The 12,657-nt window shown below is 36.6% G+C and overlaps 1 protein-coding gene across 1 annotated transcript in view; it reads left to right on the top strand.

Annotated features, from left to right (window-relative positions):
* Nucleotides 1-2,928: 2,928 nt before the first annotated feature.
* The window catches only part of LOC110373531 (venom acid phosphatase Acph-1), a 31,482-nt gene continuing 21,753 nt past the window's right edge, over nt 2,929-12,657 (top strand). Inside the window, exon 1 of the mRNA XM_064039427.1 lies at nt 2,929-3,067. The gene's annotated coding sequence lies outside the window, so the exon portion shown is untranslated. The remainder of the gene's footprint in view (nt 3,068-12,657) is intronic.

Below are 12,657 nucleotides of genomic sequence, written 5' to 3'. Positions count from 1 at the left end.
CTTACCAAAAACACCATCACCAGATCAGTTTCTGCGACAGTCCTACACCATTTTCCAGCAATTGGCATTGAAAAACCTAATAAAAACAAGAAGGCACTATTTACTAACATATTCATAATGAAAATGACTTGCCAGTGATAATAATTAATAGTTATTATCGTGATTTTATGACTATATTTATTGGTAGTCATAGTGCATTATTTATTTACCTGTTTTTATAGTTTTGTACGTTTGTTTGTTCCTCTTCGTCCCATTACTACGTACTTTGCATATCGGATAAAAAGTGTCTCATCTACGTCGCCATCGTATCACACTATACCAAATTGCGTCTGAATTGGTTCAGCCGTTTAAGGAATAAACACATATTCAAAATAGGCCGTTTTTAGTTATAATTCAAAATATGAAAATACCAGGTTTTTGATTAGGTACGAGATATTTTTGATTACATTAGCTTGTATCCTTGCATAGCAACGAAGAGGGAAACTTAAACATAGGTACCTATTGCTAAAGGTATTATAAGTATGCGTTTTGACATTTACCTTACTGAAAGCTTAAACCAAGAAATATTTTTGTATAAATTTCGTAATAGGATGGAGGATAGTATTGACCTCAATTTTGTGAGTCGTTTAATAAAAGACAGACGACAGCAAAAATTGTTTTTTCACGTACTTTGAAAATGGTTTTGATACATTTGCAGTATTGTTACTTCTATGACGTCACTAAACAGCTGACGATTCAAATGTACTGACACAAGGCCAAATAATATGATTGAAGGCGCAGCTAATTCAGTGATCAGTGTTCCATGTTCCCACATTTTTTCCAACGTGACTTGTATATTGCATAAATGCGTTTGAGGTTTACTTTCAATTTGTTACGCTGTGTGTAATCGTGGAGATTGATCGATTATTTAACTCTATTTATTTTAAAAGGTTTGTAATGCTCCCTTGGTCTAGTCAAGTCTGTGCATAGGTACACTTTTACCTTACATATACAGAGTGTGTCGTTCACAATCACATTAAATCCTATCGCATATGCTTTATGATATTCTATGGCGAATTGTAAAAAAATAACCTAATCCAATAAGTGGTTTAACCACAGGAGTCATTTTTCGTTTTTATAATTTTCAACATCATGTGTAAAGCAGAGATAAAGTTAGGAGTATCGTATGTTTTGATCAGTTGACAGCTGTCAGTTTTCAAGCGAGAATTTCAGTTGTTTGTAATGACTGACTTTTATATGGTGTTCTAATTTTCGCACATTTTTATTCTATTTACTTTGTTTGAAAAATTCTTTTTTTTTATTTTTACGTATTTTTATTTTTGTTAGTCGACATATATTAACCAGTACATTAACGCATATCATTTAATGTGATTGTGAACGACACACCCGATATTTGCCGTTTTCACTCAACAACAGTGAACAATTCAATTCAATTCAATTCCAATTACAACAGTGCAGAATTTTACAAATCGGGTCTGTAGTTTCTGAGCCTTTAAGACAAACAAAAAAAACATCTTTATTATATTAGTATAGAAATAAAGATTATTCCTCTCACGCTTAAAAAAACTATATTTTATCGTTTCATGGTAGTACTTATTATAATACGCATCGCTTTATTTTTGTACATGCCTGGGTAGTAACTAATCGACCTGACGTAACTTGGAAATAGGCTTAAATATATTGATGTAGTTTCATACGAGTGGTGCAGTGTGAAATGAGTAGTTAATCATAAATCACATTATTATAATAATAATAATAATCGTTAGTAATAACCGGTTTGTCATGAAGCCATTTAATGATAAGTAACTCAAACTCGTGCTAAGAGTAGTAATAATTAAGCGCGTGGATTTAATTGCTACTGAACAAACACAGCCGTGACTTCGTCTGAGTTGCATGAAAATATGCTCAGTAGTTTAGGAGGTTAGCGTGATATATTGATACAAAAAGAATACCTTACTTATGTATGTTTAAAATCATTTTTGTTGTGGATAATGTCTTTATATGCTTAAAAAAATCTTTTGCCAATAGATGTATATTATTTTTGACGATCATACGCCCATTAATACGCATTTAATAATAGACAACTTAATATCGTATTTGTAAACAAAGGAGCAATTTTTATGAAACTATCAATTTAAACTCATTAACCCTACAGTTGATTTGTGACGCAATTAGACAAATAATGTAAAAACAATTAATATTATCTTAACAAAAGCGCATGATAATGATTCAAACGTTGTGACCACGGCTGCGTCACTTGACTAATGCATGCAATGGATGAAAAACTGGTCAAGTGCGTGTCGGACCGTGCTCAGTGTAAGGTCCCGTAGATTCCTGAATATAGCTCTGAAAAAATCGAAGACTCCTGAAGTACAGAGTCATCTCTCGGGAAATAGGTAGTTTTTTGTCTTCAATGTAAACAGTCGACCGACAGTAGACTCAACGATTGGCAATTTTTTTTTACAGAAAGTCTTGTTTCGATTTAATCGAAACTTCGTTGAAATCATCAAATGACCCTTCCCGCTATGGGTTCGCAGCGTGAGGAAGTGTTCTTACTGACTTAATCTGTTATGTACCAGGGCAGCGGTAACTCTTTCGAACAACGCGTAGAGACATCGAATACCTGATTTAACAGTGGTATAGTCATTTGACGAGAAGCTGTAAGTAGGTGGTAGTGTTTATTAAGTTGGGTAAAGTGAAGTCATTAAGTAATTTCCAATTTCAACTTATTTCACCTGGACTGAGTTTACTTAGAGGAAAATCGTATTTCAGTCAACTGCCACTCCCTCCCACTTATCTAAAAAAAAACTATTAAAACCTATGGCGCCGAAGTTTATCATGTACGCATAATATTACATAATTATCTAACTTTATCTTAACGTATAAATAATAGGCGAAAATCATAACATTTCAATGTAAGATATGTTAGTATGTTATCACAGTTTCGTCTCAAGAAACGTAAGGTATAGATAGACGGTGCGCAAGAGTCGAGCTCAGTGCCAAACCGCGAGTCGTTACGACAATACACAGTTTTAGTTCTTAGTGTTTTACACCGGAATTTTATATCGTAAGTTTATTTTGAACTTTTTTTATAGTATTAAGGAAGTAAATATAAGCATCTTCTTTTGGATAAATAATTAAACAAATTAAACTCCAAGTTAAATGGCAATCAATTGAAATGAAAATGCAGTTTGAATTTTTTATTTACGTATATTTTTTCGGAATTTGATAAATACATGTTAGCATTTTGAGTCAAATCAATTATAACAATTATAGCAAACGCTTCTTCAATATCCTGAATTATTAATAAAAGTATCAAATATGAGTGGTTTTCCCGCGGTTTCAGCCATATACCGGGGACACTTCTTCACGTAAACGGATAATATATACCGGCCTATGTTCACCAGGGATAGTGTTACTGTTACAGCCTTTTTATCGTCCCACTGCTGGGCACAAGCCTCCTCTCACACGGAGAAGGATAGACGAAGGGCTATCCCTTCGTCGCTTTCCAAAAATGAAGATTTTTTGAAATTAGTTCTGTAGTTTCGGAACCAAAGCAAACAAAAAAATGATTCCTCTTATATTAGTATAGATAAACCAAAGATGAAGTTGCAAGCAATTACCTACTTATATAAGAAACATCCTTGAAGGCTTTGTTGCAAAAAACAGCATCGCAATTATCTCGAATAGTGCATCAAACTGATGCGGTCAATCGTGACCTGTCGTTTATATGCATATTTAGCATTTTGATTATAATAGTGATTATAATTAATTAATACAAAAACTAGCTTAATGTAGGTACGTCGTAATAGCACAGATTACTATAATAGTTACTACGTGTAATAGGTACATAATATAATTGAATTCATTACTGAATTTGATATTTATCACTGTGTTAACAGTCGACAATAGTTTTATTTTACTTAAGCACCTGTGAGATCTTAGAACTAGTGAAGTAATGTGTTCCCTTTCATAAAAGAATGTTACAAATCAGTTCAGATGAATAAATTTATGCCTCCTGCTAAGTTACAAACTTTACGATTTTTTTTAATACATTTTGGCCGAGATTGGACGAAGACTGTTTTCAGCTACCTAAATGACGGAGCGTTAAAAAAGATACCATATATAGATATAGATAAGATATATAAAAAAGGACCTCCTCCTTTTTGCGAAGTTGGTTGAAAATAGCGCCGAAGGTGTTACTGAGATCGCTTCTTTAGGCGCCATCGTTTAGGCAACTGAAAATAGTGTTCTTCTTAACTCTCCATAAGTATTGACTAGTATACTTATTCAAATTTCTAGGTAAGATTATAAATGAGTATATTTATTATTGAATACTTTCTCATATTTTAATTTCTGATGAGATAACAATAGCTTGTTATATTATCATAGCTAGAGAGATTAAACAATAACAAGGCGACTGAAAATATAAATAAAATCGGACACAGTAACAACAGTTGTTTTTTCTTGATAATTAAATAAACTAAAGAAATGTTCCTAAGTAGCTACTTACTTTAAAAAAAAATAAACCGACTGCCCAAAAAGGCCTTGATCCTTCTTTGTGTGAGAGGAGGCCTGTGCCCAGCAGTTGGACGATAAAAAAGGCTGTAACTGTAACCCAAAAAGGAAGTCCTCAATTCAGATGTTTTTTTTTTTCTGAATTAACCATGTAAATAATTAATGTGCATATTTTATGAAATAATGATTAGTTAAATGGGCCTAGTATTTATTTAATTTTCATATAACAAACCCATGACCCGAATAATTTTACTGACTTATCAATCAAACAATTTATGTTTGATTAGTTAAAATAACAGGTTTAACTTGTTCAGTTAATGACGATGATAAAATCATTAAATTTTAACCTCAATCGATATTGTTAACTGCTTACTATTCTTATCATAACTAACCTAGAATATATGTATGAATAATATGAATTATTCATCATATTCTAAGGTTTTAATTCTGTGGTGTTAAGGCAAAAGGGGATGAGTCAAAAAACACAACTTTTCACCAGGGGCTAATCAAAAAAATGCGTGTTTGTTTTGTAATAAAAATGCAGTTTAATCAAAAGTGTATAGAAATAATTAACACAACTCTGTTTTAATTTTCATTTATTAATTTAGTCGTCTTTTCTATGTACCCGAAAATTATTTTTATTTCTTAATTATTAAAATAACTGACATATCTCCTTTTTCCATAACACGGTACAAATTTAAAAAAAAATCCTAGAACGACTCGTCTCTTTATTTGCTATTATTATTTACGTATATACCTTTTTTTTTGGCAGGGGGGAAATCCTCATGGACTTCCCTCCACCTGGGGTCGGTGGAGGGGGTGTGCCGAACTCTTACCGGCTAAAAACCCACCCAGTGTTGCCTTCAATTACCTATTGTCGAGGGCACGGGTATCGCCAAAGCATTCTTCCGCACCCCCGACAGGTATTGGCCCCCCAGATGTTCAAAGGCGGGCCCCGTCATCCGCTGTGGCCGTCACCCAGCGGCCACAGCAAGCTCCACTAAAAGAGGCGCTCGCAACACAACGCCACCGTTTCGAGGCCTGTTTCTGATCGGACGAAGACGCCCCTAGTCTGTCGCCCGCAGGCCGCGCCCTATGGTGGCCGGAGATCAGTCAGCCTGCGATGTCCTCCACGTCTGCTGCGGGCGGGGAGAGAGGAAGCAGCTTCTCTCTCCCTTTCCGCCGCCTCCTTTAAAACCATCACATCCTCACAAAAGGAGGCGACGGCGTTCCATCCATCTTCGCTGCCGACCATGCAGGACACGACAGCCCGCAGCGTCTACCGCTGCCGCTAGGTCACGGCGCTGCATTGCCCCAGATGCCACAGTGGTGGCATTCGGGCGTGGGCTCCCGACCGATGCGACACAGGAACTTTCCGAAACACCCATGTCCGGTAAGGACCTGTGTCAGCCGTAAGCTGAGGGCGCCGTGGCGACCCTCCAGCCACTCCTTCAGTATGGGCCTTACCGCCGCGAGAGCGGCGTGCCCTGCCGTGGGTCGCGCAAGTCACTGCTCCCATTCCGCAATGAGGTCTTGGCGGAGCTCTGCCCTGCGCACCTCAACTTGCTGAGGCACGAGGCGCTCGGCCCGCCCCACCGCTTCCTCGCGCCATGTATAGAGTGACGCGAGGGCTGTCGGTCTCGAAGTCCCGGGATCCGGCAGGCATGCAGCTTCGAAGGAGATCGTGCGGTATCCTCTTATAACCCTGATGGCCATCGCTCGCTGTGGTCTTCGCAGCACTGCAAGGTTGCGTGCCGTCAGGGTGTTCGCCCATACTGGCGCGGCGTAAAGCGCCATCGACCGCACGACCCCCATATAGAGCCTCCAGCAGGAGGTATTGGGTCACCTGAGGTTGGGCAACAAGCGTGAGAGCGCTGAAGCTGCGACCAACAACCGAGGAGCGAGCCGCTGGAAGTGTGGCCCGAAGTCCCAACGACTTTCGAGAACGAGTCCCAGGTATTTCATTGTCGGCTCCACAGCAATGGTAATCCCTCCCACCACGATACTGAACCCCGGAGGTGGCTTCTTCCTTGGCCCATGGAAGCAAAGGGCCTCGGATTTGTGCAAGGCCACTTCGAGGCCAAGACCTACCCACGACCTGCGCGACACTGACTGTGGCCCGAATGGCCGCCTGCCGGTACGTCTACCCATGTGCTGTGACTAGCGTGTCATCAGCGTAGCATATCACGCTGACGCCGTGGAGAAGCGCACCGCGCAGGACCCAATCGTAGCCAATGTTCCACAGGAGAGGGCTGAGAACCGACCCCTGAGGAAGAGATGTTCTGACGACCCCATCCTTCTCGACCCGGGTACACGACAGCTCTTTCGGATAAATAGGCCCCGATTATGCGACGGAGGTACCCTGGCACTACATGATAACGGAGCGCCTCCTTTATGATATTCCAGGGCAGGGTGTTGAACGCGTTAGCAATGTCATGCGACACCGCCAAAACCACCTCGCCCCGGTCGACTTCCTCCGCCAGGACCGCCAGGACCCTCACGCGCATGCGTGGAGGAAGCAGTATAGCGTCAACTGTTGAACGCCCTTTACGGAAACCATACTGGTAGTCCTCCAGATCCGAATCAGCTCATAGTTTTTAAATCCATCATACTTACGTTAAATCGAACTTGTTAATTCTATTCAGTTCTGTAGGTTTCAACACTCAAATTACCCACGTAAACCATAATTTTAGGATTTTTTGCACCGTTGCACTAGTAAAAAGACGTCAACTTCGCGCGCGAAATGCAACTAACGCGGAACGACGAATATGAATTTAGGCACAAGTCGACTTATCTCATTATACCTAATTTTATAAGTAAAGGATCACGTATGCAATAAGAAGATAACTAGACAAAACTCCTTTTTACTTTTTAGGTTTTGCTATTTATGACTAGACTCGTATTTTTTATTGGAGATTCACGAAATAAAATACATGATATTCACTTATCTCCTTTTTACCATGATAGTTCGTAAAATTTTCTACCCAACTGTGTAATTAACTCATTTTTCACAATTTCTGACTTATCCCCTTTTGCCTTAACACCACAGAATTAATACATGATAATAGTTATCTTTTTTTCTAGTCCTATATGTTTAGCAAATAAATTGTTTTTCAACGAATAATAATCTTGTAGAAACAACAGTCGATATGCAGTCTAATTGTTCTTATTTTTTTTTAACAATTAACATGTTCCAATTTTATTATCAACAAAAAAGATTACATTTTAGAACAATTATTTTTGATATAATCATCGGCACGAATCTTGAGCGCTGACCTTAACCAGCGCAGAAGTAATTTATTGGGTCCCTTTTGTGGTATGAAGTGAGGCGCGGGGGCGGGATAAAGCGGTGATTGGCCCGCAGCGCATCGCGTCATAGCCGTCCCTCGGGATTGGTTGGTTCTTTGCTATTAAATCACTTTAGCGCAGATGAAGTTCAGCGCTCAAGATTCGTGCCGATAACTATAATTTAATTTATTTATTTAGGTATGTGAACTTGGGCTTTACATAGTTTATAACTGATACCTACTTAACAGTAATGATACTGAAAAACCGCATTTACCTATACATATGTTACATAACTCTAATGTCAGTCAAACAGTTTTTTTCAAATTGAAAAAAAGTAGGTCACATGCATTTTACTAATTAATTATCCTGCTCTCAATACCCGCATCCATGATTTGAGATAAAATTACAGAATTTTATCTAACAGTTTTTTGGATACAATCATGACTGCACAGTGGTTCGAATCCTAGTTCAGACACTTTTTATTAACACGGTCATATTAGCCTCACCTGTAACTATGTATGTAAGAAAATCTTGGAATCTTAATGTGACCCACTTCCCGGTCTTCGATTAGGATGAATTTTGCACACGGTCTGAGTTCTGATGACTTTATATAACCAGCTAAGTAACGTTGCAAAAAGCGTGTCTTTTACTATTTATTTTTTTATTATAATATGACTATGAAAGAAAAGTTTAAGCACAGTTTATAGGTCGGAATATAGTAAAATCTGAACGCGTCAATAAGTGTTTTTTATCACTTGAAACGTCCTTCTTAAAACTCGAACAGGTAATTGAACTTTTTGCAAGATAAATACAAATCGTTACTGATTTAACTTTTTGTTATTGTTTTTCAAACTTACTGGGGCTTCGTTGACCGTACAACAAAATAAAACACGCAATCATTTTAAATTAAATGAGTGATTGTCCATTTGCTACGCTTTTCTGTAAAACATCTAAAATATGCAAAATTCTTTCCTTTAAAATTGAACTTAATAAATGAATGAATGAATCTGGCTAGTACATTGACTATTCCAAAATATTTTTCATTCACATTTTTAACCGACTTCCCATAAACGATTAGGTTCTTAATTTTGAATGTTTTAACATTGTGTTTGTATTAGTAAGCTTAGTAGATAAATAATTTCAATAATATGTACAAAGAATAAACCGAGACCCTATATCGAGGTATCGAGGTCATCATCAGCCTTCATAACGTCCCACTACTGAGCGTAGACCTCCTCTCATACAGGGAAGGATAAGAAGATCGTAGACTCGGAGACTAACCCAAAAAGTCACCATTTCATAACATAGTTGTAATTTTTATGTTAAAGTGGTAAATATGCCAAGTACATACTTAGTATGCGGGAATTTTCGAAAGAGTTACCGCGGCCCTGGCACATAAAAGGCCTACGACGGAACAGGACGGTTTTTAGTTATTAAAAGTCTGACACTCCCTCACTGCTGCTAACCCACAGCGAGAGGGGTCATTTGATGATTTTTGGCTTCGATAAAAAAGTCAGTACATTACTTAGCATATGCTGATGAAAAAATTGGGAAATAGTGACGATATAAGGAAAACATCGTGAGGAAAATTGGACGAAAATTTTATTGTGCTGGTTTGCCTTGAGTAGACAATTCATAAATGTTACCTGCTTTGCGTCAGATGAGGAACCTGTATTTCCTCTATGATAAAATTTCAACTTTCCGTAACTATTCGGATAAAGGTAGATGAATGATAGAATAGGAGGTTTTGTCCTAAAGTGAGACTGTTACTGTTATTGCCTTTTTATCGGGCCACTGCGGGCCTCAGGCCTCCTCTCACACGGAGAAGGATTGAGCATTAATCACTACGCTTGCTCAATGCGGGTTGGTGATTTCAGACTTTATAGTCCAGGTTTCCTCAAGATGTTTTCCTTCACCTTTTTATCAACCATTGGTGTCCAAGATATTATTATACTTAGAAGAAGTGAGACACTACAAGTTTAAAAACTTCCCAAACCTCATATATCATCATCATCTGGCCAGCTTTTTCCCAACTATGTTGAAGTCGGCTTCCAGTCTAACTGAATGCAGCTGAGAACCAGAGTTTTACTTGGAGCGACTGCCTATTTGACCTCCTCAACCAAATTACCGGGGAAAATGATGAACTGACTCCTGTGTCCATTATGAAACCAAACTTTGTGTAAATTGAACTTTAATCATAAACTACGAAGGTACATAGTTCATCTCACATACATTTTAATTTACTGATTACATGCAATATACGTATAATTGCAATCAATAGGAACATTAGCTTGATTGCAATACGATTCAATAGAATGTCAAGAGGTTATTAAGGGCATATTGCACTTACACCAGTCTTAAAATCATCAATTTTCAAATTATTGCTTAAATTAATTTATAGGCAACTACTGCCTGTACCGGGATAAAATTTAGCCTATATTACTCGGGAAAAATGCAGCGTAGAAAAATCGCTGAATTCAATTGATTCTCAATTGATTTTTAATTGAGTGATAGATTTAAATGATTGCTAAAGTTCAGCAGTTTCAGAAACTTCTGGGTACAAACAAACAAAAAACGTTTCCTCTTTATTGTATTAGTACAGATCTGCCTTTTATAGGTACCTTAATAAATTAGACAAAATGTTTTACAAGTCCCAACAATCACAAAAAATAATCAGACCTTTATGCGTCAAAAACAAAACGTGGCAACCAAATTTAAAAATGACAAAATATGACTTCAATTTCGATGTAGCAAAACAAATGCAACCGCCAACAATGTGTTGTTACCTTAACTAATTATGTAAGTATCGAGTTACTATTGTTATGTGGCAAACCTGATACGGAATACGATACGGTTTGTGACATATTAACATACATATTATAGGTGGATAATTTATGTTAGTTACTGGGTTATTTTTTGTGGCAGTAAAAACCATTGCAAAGTAAGAGATTTATGACTTGTTTCACTAACAAAAAAAATGTACTGTACATACAATACTTACACTTATGTATTATGGTAGGTATTGTCCAAAACATTACGTCCCAAAGAGTATAAAAATCGATTAATTTAAAATTAAGTTTTTTATTTGACCTGAATATAAAAATAAATAAAACAAAACCGCCTATTTTACCTGCAATAAGTAGGTATCAATATTTTCGTTGTATTAAAAATCAATGTCGGTTTCAAACTTTATTTATCCACATATTTTAAACACCCAAAAAAACTAAATAATTTCGGTTTTCCTTTAGCCCAAAAAAATACATTTTATCTCAGAAACTGCACAAAATAATGTCAGCACAAAATATTATTTCTACATACATTCGTAATGACACAATATTTCCTGTTTAACGAAACCAAGGCTTGTCCGACTTCCAGGCTTCCTTTAAAGGGCGAATGCTGTGTGATGCAACGTTACGTCAAAAGCATATGACACACGCGAATAAAACGAGTTTTGGACAAAAACGGACAAAAACGTAAATACTTACATCACGAAGGTAATAAATATTTTGTGTCAGCAAAAAAGAAAGTTCAGCGAATTGAACGAATCCCTTTTTGCAACGAATTGCAAAAAGGGATTGTTAATTTTTCTGTTTCACCATTTACTTCTATTTTCTGGAATTATTTCTGGGACATAAAAGAAATTAGTTTCCTAGTATTGAACCTAGAATGAAAGATTGATTGACAGTTGCATTTGCGAGCGACAATCCAATGCTGTACAAATAGTACACAAGAAAACGAATGATTCATATAAAGTACATACGTCATCAGCATGTCAATACAAATATTAATTTAACACCTTTCATAATTATGAACTCATTAGAAAATGACGATAATGTATTAAATAATAGTGGAAATAATTGCATTCATAATTATGACCTAAAGAGTGATAGTAATATGATAAACAAACATTATTCACAACTTTAATAGTATGCCCTGACTTTGCGCGAGCGCATTCACAAATATATAAAAGGTATTCTGGCATGGTGATTATAAAAAAATAACGAGGATGATTATAGGTATCCTCTTTATTATATTAGTATAGTTTTTTAGCTTATGTGGCTAGCGTTGATTGAGTTTTCATTAACTAAAAAAAAAAACATAGTCCAATTAGGTACAATGGGTACTTACCTACAACTATGTATTTTTTTATTATGTGGCACGAATTTTCTGCGAAATGGACCTTATTTCAACGTCATAACCTGACATTTTTAGACAAGTGATCAACAGACGTTTAAAAGATTTTGTGGTACGACGGTTATAATCTACGTTCAATCTAACTTTACCTAGTTATAACATTAATAGTAAATGATAATAAACATTATCGTAATACGTAATTCAACACGGATATAAATAATATTCCCCTAATATAAGCTTTGTTCAGACAAGGCGTTCTTATACACGCTCACAGCCATTTCACACCAGCTCTACCAAAAGTTTTCAGCAAAACAATAGGCTAGTTTCCTAAAAAATAATAATTAGTCCGTCTTGTAGATTGTCCAAAATTAAGCGATACGTATTTTTTCTTTTTTAAATTGGATCAGAACTTGTTAAGATATAGCGTGTTAAAGTTGAGTGTGACGTCACAAGTTGCTACAATTTTCAGGACACTGTGACGTAAAAGGCCCCCACTCCTAATTTTTGAAGTGTATTATCTTTGTCATTTTATGTTTAATTAAAAAAAGAAAAAATACGTATCCAATATTTTTTGATTATCTAAAAAGCGGACTAAATATTATTTCATTATTTCGACCCTGGACACTACCCTATTGACAACTATCGGTTCCAACTATGAAACCTCATCATGTTTTTTGCCAAGCAATTTTTCCTTAAGACAATTGTTTTAGTTTGAAA

Source organism: Helicoverpa armigera, chromosome 19 (genome assembly GCF_030705265.1).
Source record: "Helicoverpa armigera isolate CAAS_96S chromosome 19, ASM3070526v1, whole genome shotgun sequence".
NCBI classification, from domain to species: Eukaryota; Metazoa; Arthropoda; class Insecta; order Lepidoptera; family Noctuidae; genus Helicoverpa; species Helicoverpa armigera.
The sequence above is the reverse complement of the archived record's forward strand: the minus strand, read 5'-3'. Positions and strand labels throughout refer to the sequence as shown.